Raw genomic sequence first — 14,723 nt, forward strand, 5'->3', positions numbered from 1 at the left:
GCTGGCTCAGTGTTGTGTATTGTGCACACGTAAATAAAGGGTGACTTGGTGCTGGGATACTGGCCTTCATGGGGTTAATTCAATGACGATATTCACATTGCTGAATTATTCAGTCATTTATTGTTTTAAGAAGCCTGATGAATTTTCCAGAGTAAATATTAACAGCAATGCTTCACTGAAAAGCCAACTGGAAGTGGGATAAAGATAATGGTGGGATTAGCAAGACTAAACCAAGCCAGTTTGGTAATAGATGTAAACTTCACCAAGTGCACTATGCCAGTTTGGATAAACTTGCAAAACCAAGGTAAACAAAAATAAATCCAAAATATTGCAATATCCCAATCATTCTGGCAAAAGGAAAATGAATACATTAATGTACTAATGCAAAATGCTGACTTAATTCATGATCAGAATAGGAAAAAGCTACTGGCTACCACTTATCCTGAATGGTTCTGTCATTCATGATGGGGAGCTGATTTTTGTAGCCACTATGCAGCTATGATACATGGGAAAGTGGCCAGGCCAGATTGAACCCAGGTTTGTGTGGGACTAGAGAGCAAACTATGAAAGGATGGAAGGTTTTGATTCCGAAAGATGCTTCGTGATCCAGTTTGCATAGTGACAAGAATTGAACAGCATCACAGCCACTATCGCCAATATCAACTTTGTAATTTTTAGACATTTTCCTTAATAGGCTAAATTGAAGGAATTAAAACTCTCAACACTTAGATTATTAGTTCAGGCCTCAGAATCCCTGGTCAAGCAGGAATAGCACAACACCACCCATTTATCTTAAATCTAATATTAAATATCAACTCTTAAAACACTCAAAAGATAGTGATCATTAAGTCAGCCATTTTGTGAAATATTTTGACTCATGTACAATGAGATTCAAACTCTAAGTACAGAAGTAATGTTATCGAGGTGTTAGAACAGCTTAACTATTATAACATTAATCTGATACTTATACAGGATTTTGCTAAATAGTGTCTCGAAAATGTTTTTTCTGTTGTACATTATCTCTAATTCTTCAAAAGTTATTGTTCTATTTGTGCAGTCTTGATTTTTGTTTCCTTTTATTTAATATCGTTATGTCTTACTTATGTTTTCTTCCTGTCTGAGTGTGCTGATTTGATATACACAGGGCAATAATTAATCCAAGATTAATACCTGCAAGCTTGAAATGTCGAAACAGGATGAGTATGAAAGCTTATTCATTAAGCATCATTACATACTTCTTACCAACAACAGTCCAAGTGCCACTTTTCCATTTCCCCATACATAATACAGAAATTACTCATATTTAACTGCAAATTAATCCTTTAGAGAGACAGATTATTGCTGTAATATGGTTTTACAGGTATCAAACACCCATGAAATGTTTTAACTAAATGGTCATTCTGGACAGATGCCATTACTTAATGTTCACACAAACAGGAACTGCTTGAACAGGAATTTGTAAGTCTATAGTTGGAATCTTTTATTCATTGCCATCTCTCTGCAAGACTGTTGAAGCCAAATGAAGAACCCATATTTCTACTGAGGTTAACAACTTGAACCTATAAACACTTAAACGCATAAAACATCACAAAGTGCTTAATGAGGAGCTAAATATAAAAATAGAACATTAAAAGAATGATAGAAAATGCTGAAAAAACTCAGCAGATCTGGCAGCATCTGTGTAGAGAAATCAGAGTTAACGTTTTGGGTCGAGTGACCCTTCCTCAGTTTCTCTCCACAGATGCTGCCAGACCTGCTGAGTTTTTCCAGCAATTTCTAATTTAGTTTCGGATTTGCAGCATCAGCAGTTCTTTCGGTTTTTATAAGAAGAATTATAATGGGTGAACAAAGGATTAAGTAGGTTTTGAGATTGCTTTTGAAAGAATGTAGACAGCAATTTATTAAGATGTGGATGCTATAGTATTCATTTGGATACATGATTGTGGAAGAACTATTAACATTTTATTCTTATGAAGATGTATTCTAAATTATATTTCTGAGAACACAAGTGACTGGACGTATATCATACATATGCTTGAAAAAAAAACCTTGCAAAGCAAAGCAAAGACAAGTGGCTGCAGTAAGAAAAATGTTGCATTTGCAAAGAACACCAACTGCTTAACTGTAGTCACTGAGTCTACAATAATTTTAGAGGTCATGTGATCCAGTTTGTAAGTCCAATAAAGCTGACGGGTTTGAGAACAGAGATACCTTGCCTGAACAGTCTTTGCCTTCTTTCTCTTTTCTGAAACCCCTCTCAAAGTCTGAGTGTTGTAAACCCACTGGAAAACCTCATCACAACAACTGGAGGGTCCCGAAAGAAGAATTCAAAATTGGCAACACTGTCCCCAGAAAAAATGGAATTCAGCAAATCATGACTGATCAAGCAAGACATCCCTGTGCCAACATCTTGTGTGTAAAGCGATTTTGGCTACAGACCAATATTTGGACAATTTGTGAATAATTTCTTTTCTCCTAAATTTGACTGTCACTTAGCAAAAGTAATTTTAAGATAACACTCTGCAAGAGTTTCAATTTCTTCGCGCTTGCAGTGATTGTAACAAGATCACCTAGGTGGACCTCAAAATATGAATTCCCTGATTGCACCAGACTGACAGCCCCAATCATGGAGTTCTGGCTGACAGATATAAATGGGAGTGTCAGAGGTTCTGTTCACTCTGACAGCTGGCTCTGAGGAAACTTGGATCAGTGTCAAGGGCTCTCCATGTGTAAATTAGAGGTGACTTGTTGACCGCGTACTGGCCTCTGTGGAGTTATTTCACACCTCGTCCGAAACTTGGAGTGAATGTGCTCTGCAAACGCGTTTATGCGTGCCACATGCACGTGTGTTTTCAAGTAGTTGCATTTGGTTGCACAATTTAAACATTTTGTTAAATAAATCTTACCATCGTTGCTTGAGTAGGAGTTTGTTTGCAATGAATGTTATTTCTTTCTTAAGGAATATAGCTGAATCATACAGAGCTATCTATTGGCATAATTGTCTCTTTTTTACAATTAAACATTTTTGTAATAGGGTGGAGTGATAAAATGAAGGGAATCGGATCACCTCTAACTTGGTTGCAACTATCCATTAAAAAAAAAGAGAAACATCACAGAAATTGAATATTTGTAATTATTACAGGTACCAGAAACTATCACATAGTTTGGTGCATTGAAATAGTTGTATGTGCCAACTGAAAAACAAGATTGGATTAGTAAGTGTTTTCAAAATAAATTAGGCATTGAATACCACTCTTCAGTGAAACATATCCCTGCAGAAGAATGTTAGAACAGGCTGGGGTTTTACTCTATAAAAACAGAGAGCCACGTCATTTTCCAGCTTGAAGTTTTTCTCCCAGGGTGAGGGTCAGCTATTTTAGGAATAAATTATAGATTCATTATGTACACTCATCAGGGCTCCAGCAAAAAATAGTCATCATCTATCTTTAAATAGTACACCAGGTCATAAATTGTCCCAATTAGCTCTTGCTCAGAGATAACTTTTTTTTAAAATGGGAAAGTTGTTCAGTTAAAACAAAAATGAAATTTGTTTAATTTCTGTTCTGTTTCAATTGAGATACTATGATTGTTGATGTCCAAGTAGAGTTGAATCCTCCATATTTGCACAATTTTGTTTTAGTATTTTTCCAGTTTTTTCCCCCTTTTTTTGCCAATGTTGATTCATACAGGGCGACAGTTCCACCATATTGATACTGCCCCCAAACCATCATAATTAAAAAGATCCAAACTTCACATACAACACAGCATTTTACCGTGGAAGGCATCACTGCCTTACTGACTGTATTGCTAAAAATGTGTTGCTGGAAAAGCGCAGGTCAGGCAGCATCCAAGGAGCAGGAGAATCGACATTTCGGGCATGAGCCCTTCTTCAGGAAAATTCTTCAAGACTGTATTGCTACTCAATTTTGACTTGCTTGAATATTCCAACAAGAATCTGTCTCAACAATCCTCGATACTACTTACACTCCATCACCACATACACACTCAAAGCTAATGGGAGAGCCTTCAATTTTGGTAATTGCCAAATGAGTCACTTACTCACAATTTGCAGTCAGACAGGATGCAGATTGCTGAGTATTTTGAAGGCACATCATTCCTTCACTTCTCGACTCTTTGGTGTGTAGCTATCTTACAAGACCTCTCATCTCCCTATATCTAATGATAATGTATTCTCTATTCTCATTACAATGGTTGCTTTCCAAATGCAACAAGACAAGTATCATGAGACTATACAGCAATATAGCCCTGGCCAATGGGATTTGCAACACACAAAGAACATTGGATAGAACAGCCTTTGAAGTCAGTATGACCTGGTATTTCCCACTTATGGAATTCAAAGCCCATAAAGATATTCTTACATGCTCAAGAGTCAAGGGTTACTGGCAGGCCACAATTAGATCACTCATGATTTTAATGAGTGACAGAGCTGACTTAAGCTCCTATTGCTTACAAATTAGTGGTCTTATCCGTGATCTTCCCACTTGGTCAGCTCTTCTCTCGGTTTTCCATGAAAACCAGGGCATGGAATTTTTGAACTTTTCAAAAGGGAAAACCCATTGCATGGTATGGTACCAAAATCAAACAAGATGATAAAGTCCGGTGTTCAACTATCAAGAAAGACATCATAGCAGGAACTCAAAGACTGCAATGGGTCTCAGTGTTCCCAGGTGAAAGAGAGAGAGGAAGGCAAACAGCCAGGACATACTCTTAAACCAGCGAGTTGTACAGGAAATTGCAGTTATGAACTTGAGGTGAAGTGTGAGTCAGGCTCAATCACACTGCCTCCATGCTTGAAAAGTCTACAACACATTGACTTGGGAATGACCAATTGGGTGAGGCTTGAAAAGGCTGCCAGCTTTGATAAAACTGCTGCCCAAGTTGATTCAGTGTCCTAAACCCAGAGACTCAGCAAACAAAATACTGCGACATGCAGAAAGTAAGCTAAACCAGTGGATGATCAAATGTAGCGAATGTTGTGCCTCTGTTCAAAAAAGGGAATAGGGATAATCCCGGGAATTACAGGCCAGTTAGTCTTACTTCTGTGGTAGGCAAAGTAATGGAAAGGGTACTGAGGGATAGGATTTACGAGTATCTGGAAAGACACTGCTTGATTAGGGACAGCCAGCACGGATTTGTGAAGGGTAGGTCTTGCCTTACAAGTCTTATTGAATTCTTCGAGGAGGTGACCAAGCATGTGGATGAGGGTAGAGCAGTGGATGTAGTGTACATGGATTTTAGTAAGGCATTTGATAAGGTTCCCCATGGTAGGCTTATGTGGAAAGTCAGGAGGCATGGGATAGAGGGAAATTTGGCCAATTGGATAGAAAACTGGCTAACCGGTCGAAGTCAGAGAGTGGTGGTAGATGGTAAATATTCAGCATGGAGTCCAGTTACAAGTGGAGTTCCGCAGGGATCAGTTCTGGGTCCTCTGCTGTTTGTAATTTTTATTAATGACTTAGAGGAGGGAGTCGAAGGGTGGGTCAGTAAATTTGCAGATGATACAAAGATAGGTGGAGTTGTGGACAGTGAGGAGGGCTGCTGTCGGCTGCAGAGGGACTTAGATATGATGCAGAGCTGGGCTGAGGAGTGGCAGATGGAGTTCAACCCTGCCAAGTGTGAGGTTGTCCATTTTGGAAGAACAAATAAGAATGCGGAATACAGGGTTAATGGTAGGGTTCTTAGTCAGGTGGAGGAACAGAGGGATCTTGGGGTCGATGTACATAGATCTTTGAAAGTTACCACTCAGGTGGATAGAGTTTGTAAGAAGGCCTATGGAGTATTATCGTTCATTAGCAGAGGGATTGAATTCAAGAGTCGTGAAGTGATGTTGCAGCTGTACAGGACTTTGGTTAGGCCACATTTGGAGTACTGTGTGCAGTTCTGGTCGCCTCACTTTAGGAAAGATGTGGAAGCTTTGGAGAGGGTGCAGAGAAGATTTACCAGGATGTTGCCTGGAATGGAGAGTAGGTCGTACGAGGATAGGTTGAGAGTTCTCGGCCTTTTCTCGTTGGAACGGCGAAGGATGAGGGGTGACTTGATAGAGGTTTATAAGATGATCAGAGGAATAGATAGAGTAGACAGTCAGAAACTTTTTCCCCGGGTACAACAGAGTGTTACAAGGGGACATAAATTTAAGGTGAAGGGTGGAAGGTATAGGGGAGATGTCAGGGGTGGGTTCTTTACCCAGAGAGTGGTGGGGGCATGGAATGCGCTGCCCGAGGGAGTGGTAGAGTCAGATTCATTGGCGACCTTTAAGCGGCATTTGGATAGGTACATGGATGGGTGCTTAATCTAGGATAGAAGTTCGGCACAACATCGTGGGCCGAAGGGCCTGTTCTGTGCTGTATTGTTCTATGTTCTATGTTCTATGTAATAGATAATATTAATTGCAGACCCTTGATTTTTAAAAAAATTGACATTTTAAAAAATTACTTGTATCGTATTCTATATTTAAGTTTTAAAAATTATATTCTGCTATACTGCACAGAGGAATACCAAATGTTAAATTTGCTCTGTCACTGCTTAACCCAGCTGGTATTGCCTCCCAGCAGATCAACTGAAGTGATAGACCTGCTAATGGTTCTCTCAGTGCCCACACATTAGTTATCACAAAAAAGGGTCATGCTGCAGGCTTGTGTGCACTATGCAGCTCAGTCTAGTCACATTGCACATGCAAGACCTAGTGGGATAACACAAGAGCTGTTAATTGCATGTATACGCTGCTAAAAAGAAAATCACATAACATTAATGATCTCACGGTCAATGACAGTTATGAAAGTCGCTTAACATCATTAGATATGTTTGGAGATAAATGTCAGAAAATTAGAGGATCGATCCAACTCCAGCTCATTTTACAACATAAATGAACTGCATCTTAATCATGACAACTTGCATTTATATAATGCTTTTAACTTCGCAAAACAGTCCAAGGTGCTTCACAGGAATTTCAACCACCAAATTCACCCTTGGCCACAAGATGAAGGCAGTGAGATGTAAGGAGTGTTTTACAAACAAAGGAGAGAGCTTAGGCCCCAGGCAAGTGAAGGTATGACAGTCAATGACAGAACTTTTAAAATTTGGGATGTACGAGGAGGACTGAATTGGAGGAGAAATTTACAGAACTCAGCTTGAATGGGCGGGGGGGGGGGGGGGGGGGGGGGAGGGGGGGTGGAGAGAAATAAGGCAGTGGAGGACTTTACAAACAAAACTCAACCTTTTAAAACTGAACCATTGCCAGAACAACGAAATGCCAGTCCAAGTCAGCGAGCACAATGGTGACGGAGGAATTGAAGTTGGTCAAAGTTAGTATCAAGATTTTGGATGAAGTAATGTTGATGTAGAAGATAGGAGACTGATCAGGTGTCATCATGCCAGGGTTAAGAGAGGGATGAATGAGGGGTCTTGCCGCAGATCAGCTGAAACAGGGTGGGGGTAGGTAGCCCTGACGATGAAGAAAATATGAAGTTAGAAGCTCATCTGAGCATCAAAGAAGTGATACCTAAGTTTCAAATAGACTAGTTCAGACAGAAGCAGTGACCAAAAGGGGGAGATGGAGTGGGTGGTGAAGGCCAAAGACAATAGCTTTGTCTTTCAATATGCACTTCCAGGAATAGATATTGAATAAAGACAGTGTATCATGTCAAGGACAGTGGAGAGGTGAGAGAAGAAGTGAAAACAGAGCTGGATGTCATCAGTGTAGAAGTGGAACCTGATACACATATTTGGTTGTTGTGGTTCTGTTCGCCGAGCTGGGAATTTGTGTTGCAAACGTTTCGTCCCCTGTCTAGGTGACATCCTCAGTGCTTGGGAGCCTCCTGTGAAGTGCTTCTGTGATGAACTTTCCCCAGGATTAAGGACCCAGGGCAGATATCCTTCTTATCTGCTGCTCAATTAGTGGCAAAGGGCATCTCCTCAAGACAGTGGCATGAGTGAGAGAAGACAAGATGGGGTGGCAGCAGGGGGTCACTGACTGAACAGAGTAATTTAATGGAGTCAGATTCAAGGGCAGGTAGGTGGCTCTGAGTGGAACCACACTCCATGGGAGCCTTAATCATAGCGAAAGCCATCACTGCCCGATTAGGAAAGCCTTGCTGCATTCAGTGCCTAAAAGTAGGTGATGTAGGGTTCTTCCTGGCTCTTGAGCCAATAGAAGAGACCCTCAATGCCTGTATTAAATTCTACCCAAGAACTTTGTTTCTCTCTCTTCAGATACAGGCTGTTTTCACCATTTTCTGTTTTAACAACAAAAGGAGGAGAATGATTTCATCAGCAATGAAAAAGCCAAAAAATAAAATCAAGAAGAACAAGGCATAAGAATACTTTTGTCACATTTAGGTAGGATGTGATTTGTAGCTTTGCTTTATATCCTTACAGTGCTGTGCAATGCCAGAAGGCTCATTGGAGAGGTTTAGATATGGAGTTACAAAACATATTGCGGCAAAGTTCTGAATCAAAGGACCAAGGGGAACTTTAGTGAGGAAAGGAGAGATTAAGGCAGATTTAAAAGAGAAAAAGGGCAGTACCTGCAGAGATAAGACACTTAAGTTCTGACAAAATTGGGGCCAAGAAAGAAAGCTTTGTGATCAAAATAGTTAGACGAAATCAGGGCAAAGAATGCATGAGGGAAGTCTCACGGACAAGATATGCATGTAATGGGTATGGGTGAGAAATAGGAAATAAACTAGAACAGGATGAGAGTTCAGGGCTTGGGCATGGGGGTTGTTTGGCCGGATGAACTAGGTAAAAGGAAGGAAGCAGCTAAAGCAGCTGATCAGAGAAAGCCAATTTTAGTGACAATGCAATCCATTCACAAATGTCTGAAAGTTGTCGCTGGACACAAAGTCAGAGACACATGGGAAACATTTCAGAGGACTATATGCAGTGGAGTATAGAAACTAGGAATGGGATGGGGAAAGGAGCAGTTATTTTCACTTTCCAGAATGATGCTGGAAGAGAGTGAACAATTTTAGTCAGGAACAGCAGGGCCCACTGTACTTTGTGGTGTTGGGCATTTGGTGATGAATGGTATAACCAAACGTCCACACTAAGTGTCCCATGAACTTAAGGGACCAAAGACTAAGTTTATACTGGAGTGATAAAAGCTCCATAAATGGTGTAATCATTTGCTAGAATGATAATGTCCTAAAAGCATTCAGATTCTGTAGATTACCCCCATTACCATAATATGCCGCAGGTCCAAATGCAGGATAAGGCAGCATTGTGGTGGAGAAATACAGAACAAGATAGTTTAACGGTATGAGGGCAATTAACAGATGGGGCGGGGGATACAAGTTCTGGAAGGCTACAGAAGGGGCCAATAGCCTTTTCCATCTGTTAGTAGTCCCTTACAATTGAAAAGGATAGGAATTAAAATGTGACAGGTGAAGATCAAAAGAAACAGTATCCATTGCTGAGCTGCCTTTTCTACATCTGCACACCTAATCCACTGGCTGCTGAACTGGAGGTGCGGCTGCATAAAATAAGTTGCAAGGAGTGTGATATTGGGTGAGGCCTCTTTATCACCATCTGCGTAGGTGAATATTGCAGCCTGGATTATGGTAGAGTCTTTCTGGAGGCCAAGACCCATTAGGTACAGTCACTGTCAATGCTATGCCCACTTCACCTGAAAGCAGGTGGAACAACTTTAAAATATGTGCCTTCAATGTCATGAAGCTTGTGACTATTCATTGCTTGACAGGTGTAATTAGCTGCAAATATTATTTTTGCACATAACATTTTTGCAATCTGCCATAACTGCGAATGCGAGCCACCCTTTAGTGCCATGACTGGAGTATTTCTGAAAAATCATCCAGCAAAGGGTTGTCACATCCCTGCCTGGAGGCCAGGAAAGGCAAAATAAAGACTGATACTGGTTGACATGACGGATCACAAGAATCTTAATCAAGAAACCAAAACTATGCAATAAAAAAAGGCTTCAAAAATTGTTAACATCAAATCTATTTCCATGTACAACTAAATAGTCCTGATTGTTCACCTCACATAAGCATAAGTTGGAATTAAATATTGCCAGCGCAAGGACTAGAAAGAAATGGAGGGCATGTTATGAAACAACTGCAGTGCTCTTCTACCCATTACATATTTTCATATTGCAATCAAATACTCATCTGATTCAAGTGCAAACCTGCCCTGCAGATCACTGGAAACACACATTATACAATCAAAAGGATGGAAATCTGGTTTACTGGGTCTCCACCATATTTGATTGCCTGTAATATTATTGTTTCCTAGTTAATGGGATGTTTTGATACAAACACTTATCCCACCAGTTCCATATTGCTACAACACAATAAATATCATTACCAATCACACAGGATTCTGGACTCTTTAAGGATTTTAACATGTGTAAACATGAACCCTCACTGAAATGAAGAATGTTTCCACAGAATAAAAGTCGATCTTTCATATTTGTGAGAAGTGTAGACTATTTTCAGTTACATAGTAAAATTCTTGCAGATTCTCACTGACAGGACATTGTGGCTGAGGTTTGTCCACATCAGAGACTACGTGCAAATTTCTGTATTAAAAACCAACTGAATGTCACCAGAGAGCAGATTAATATTCATCATTTGTACGTATACCACATTTGGAATGTGTTTGACAGATTTAACAGATGGAATGGACAGAGCCCTTATCTGGTAACAAGTCTTTTTCTTTCATTAAAATATTTGAAAGAAGAATTTTTTGGAAACTATTTTGGATCCAATGCAGAGACTGCCCTACTGTTAGGCTGACCCATTTTAACTAAAAAATCTGTTATGTACAAACTGAGCTCCATTTTAATCCACACTTATATCGCAGCTTTGATAAGCCAGAATCTGTGGAAAATACAGGAACAAATGTGATCCTCCCTTAGACTGTCCATACCAACACCTGATTACCACTCCCAAGAACATCAAACGCTGTGATTAGCCAGTGGGAGGCTAGCTCTCTTCTCATGTTTGTTGTGGGAGACAAATGATTCCTAAATTTTAGTTTCGTCTGTATATGCTAAAGTAGACTAGCAATGTCAGCAATAACTCAAACATACACATTATTAATTGTCCACAAATTATCACTCCATTGAGCAGTGAACCAACATTCACCACATATACAAATAAAGAGTTGAATTAGCGGAGATGCAATATCATTCTTTCAGAAACAGGAAGGAGCTAAATGATTAATTTGTGCTGCAAGCCTGCTGCAAGAATAAACAGCCAAGACAATGAATTTAAGCCAAGATTACGTGTAGGAAGTTAAATGTTACATTTAGTAGAATGGTATTTTTCTACAGGTGACTCGATGCTTTTTGATATATAATTCTTATATTATTTCTCAGTAATTAACTGCAAATTGCCACTTCAAAAATTTGCAGTGATCACATTGAAACCATTAATACTTTGTGCAGCTAAGCTCATACATTAGCCACATGAAGTGCACTATTTGAGTACCAAATAGAACTAGCAATCACACCCAAGTAAATGGAGCCAAAATGCAATACTACTGTACAGTATGCTATTAAAAACAAACAGACCTGGGAGTAATTCAAGGCTGTGGTTATGAACCACTTGAACTGAGCTCTTATGGTTTGTTGTCATGTGAACCCCACTTCGATTGTTGCCTTGTAATCGCTCCTGGGTATTAATTATTCTCAATATAAAAACGCAATGAATCGTGATGATAAACATCATTAAAAATATATGTATGCTCAATGTCACTAAGCATTTCTCAAGCATCATCAATGCATCAAAAACAATGTACCTTAAAGGTTCTTTGAGATCAAATAAAGGAAGGCAAAATCCGATTAGATTATAGCTTTTAAATTCACTTCAAATGATCTTCTATTTCAATCTATTTTCACTGAATCCGGTTCTTGAAATTTACACTGAGAATAAGTTAATTTGTTAAATTCATTATCTAAGTAGTTAGTTACTAATTGGAATGTGTGTAAACTGGTTCTCCAAACTCACATTATCAAATTATTTTGTTCATAGTAGAGCTATCCATATGTGTGGTTACCAAACTATGTACAGACATATGTCTTTCCCCGACTAAAAGGGAAGGCAAACATCCTATGATTGCCTGGGGGAGTGGATGGAAATTGATTGTCAATACCCAAGGTTTGTTTTTCCAGATGCCGAAGATATATCTTTATTCCTGCATCACTTAGATAGCCTGCTTAAAAATCAGGAAGTCATTTGTACCAATGCAAAGCCAAAAAAAAGTGATATTTTAAAATGTCATTGATTCATTCCAGTGAAAGTGAAAATGCAGCAGAACTGATCGACTTTGCTACTTAGAAATTCTGTGCTGTGAGAATATCAATTATACATGTACAAGGACTTGGAACATTGTTTCCAAGTTATAGGTGCTACATAAATGCAAGTTTTATTTGCAATGCATTAATGAATAAAAGTTCATAAATGAGAACTCAATATCAAAATTATGCAGTGTAGAGTATAAGGACACCTGACAACATACAGCACCACAAGAACAGTTTGAAGACAGACAGATATGTTGCTCTTTGTGACAAATTACCTAGGGTAGAGGTAAGTCCTCAAATCAGATGAACTTCTGGATCTAAATATTGGCCTGGGAATATTAAACTGGGCAAAATTTTCAGCGACCCAAATTTCACATTGCTCTAACAGGAGGAATATGTGAACTAATATATTGAGACTAGAGGTAGTTGGTTGCTTGGAAATTGATTAGTAGATTGCAGCAACAGAACTGGCACAGGAGAACATGTTGGATTTCATCTAACCATTGATGAGCGTTGTCAAAATCCCAAGTTAAATTGCACACCACTGGGAGCTCAACCGGTGCTAAACAGATTCTTGCATTGGAACTCACACCTCAAAGGCTTTGCTGCTCTTTATCGTTAAAAGTTACATTGATGTGCACCCAAAACCATTTTCCATCAACTTGAATCTAGCAGTATAAAATGCAACCCTAACTTATGCAGAGGTCACTTATTCTTGCAGCAAGACAATGGAAACCGAACAATATTAATTTCTACTTTAAACATAAATACTAAATCAAAGTGAATATTTTGCATGCCCAAATTCATAGAAAATAGCTCAAAAATGACACACCCGAGGTTTCTTTCAGTTAGGAAAACCCGAATCAAATGAATAACATCCAGTTGACCTTATTTTATTTTGCCAAAATGCGCAAATAATCCTTCTTTGTATCCACAGCGAGCACAATAAAATGAGACTTTTATAATAGAATTGCATCTATTAAATCAGCGTAAAACTGAACCAGAAACAGCAGCGGCTCAAGCTCACTCGCTATGAGCAAGGGATTTACCGCTGCCTGATTAACGGGCTATACACAGAGATTTATCCCTGCAAATCCCCAGCAATGCAAATAACCACAGAAAGACAACACTCGTTTCATAGCAATTGAATTTCGGCTTACCAGATCAGAAGTGAGAGATGGTATGGGGGAAAACTAAGTTGTTCTAAGGAAGAATCCACTTCGTGCTGGAATTAGAAATATGGTAATTGTTCCATGTTAAAACAACCAAGATCATCTTCGTTCAATCACAAATCGTGGATTAATAACTTCACCCCCCCCCCCCCCCCCCGGTAGCGAAATACCTCAAATAATTCAACTTCTAGCATCGTACATTCATCCAATGTATAGTATAAGTTCAGATCACGACTCTTTAAACTATATGCAAATCTACTTAAACCGCGTTCAATCTCACTGAAAGTAGTTAAAGGTGAACCAGCATGATGTGCTACACAAATACACGGAGACACCAAGAATAACTGGCACTCAAGGTCATCGCAAGTAAATTAGCGCGATCTGTTAAATTATAAAGGCTGCAGAGAAAATCGCGACACATAACAATTGCTGTCCAGTTTAAGCTCCGATTGTCAGTGCTCACGAAAATAAAACCGTTATTTTCCACACTGGAGATTATACGTCCAGGTATATATTTCAAGCGCTGTTCTTTACCTTGTTAAACGATCAAACGCAGTGTTGCCTGTACCTTAGCTGTCTTATATGAAGCATGTCCTAATGTGAGGACGATGTGAAATGGACACAGTTCAGAAGCACAATGCAACAATGTAACACTTCACAGCTGGGCTGATTGAAACAGGGAGAGCGCGCCCATTCCATTCGCAGGGGTGGAACGAACACATCCAGAACATACGCCGCAACCGGTGCCTTCAGTTTATGAACACAAATTCGATATGGGCTTTGTCTGCACCCTCTGACTGTAAAACAGACTGACACTCTAGCTCCCCATTTCCTGGAGTGAAGGGAAAAGTTAGTATGGAGCTATCCCACCGACCCCGCCCCCCCCGGCTCCTGCGTGGTTTTGGTGTACTCCCCCGAACTGAGTCTTCCAGCAGGATGTCCATGCTGTATCAATGAATGGAGGAGATGCTCTTGAACCCTGCGGCTCGATCACGCTGATTCACAGGAGTTGCGGCATAGACGAGTTGTCTTACACGACATTTCCAGTTGAAGCTCACGGGTGGAGATTTCATTGACCAATACTAAAGTGCCTTAAGCCACAGCAAGGTCTTGCACTGCTGCAAAAAATGCGGCATTTTGTAGTGTTAAACTTTAGCACGAACGGGAAAGCTATTATCTGCGTCTTTAATAAGATATGTCACAATAACACAGCAAGTTTAGCTGATCCCGGACTTTATAATAATACCTTCAGATTGGGAAATGGGTGACTG

At 39.7% G+C, this 14,723-nt stretch overlaps 1 protein-coding gene across 1 annotated transcript in view; it reads right to left on the minus strand.

Moving 5' to 3' along the window:
• Nucleotides 1–14,134, minus strand: part of LOC140453572 (hippocalcin-like protein 1) — a 148,188-nt gene extending 134,054 nt beyond the window's left edge. The window contains exons 1-2 of the mRNA XM_072548374.1: nt 13,987–14,134; nt 13,441–13,505 (exon numbers count right to left, since the gene is read on the minus strand). The gene's annotated coding sequence lies outside the window, so the exon portion shown is untranslated. The remainder of the gene's footprint in view (nt 1–13,440; nt 13,506–13,986) is intronic.
• Nucleotides 14,135–14,723: the final 589 nt, after the last annotated feature.

The sequence above is a fragment of the Chiloscyllium punctatum genome, chromosome 27 (assembly GCF_047496795.1).
Source record: "Chiloscyllium punctatum isolate Juve2018m chromosome 27, sChiPun1.3, whole genome shotgun sequence".
Lineage (NCBI taxonomy): Eukaryota > Metazoa > Chordata > Chondrichthyes > Orectolobiformes > Hemiscylliidae > Chiloscyllium > Chiloscyllium punctatum.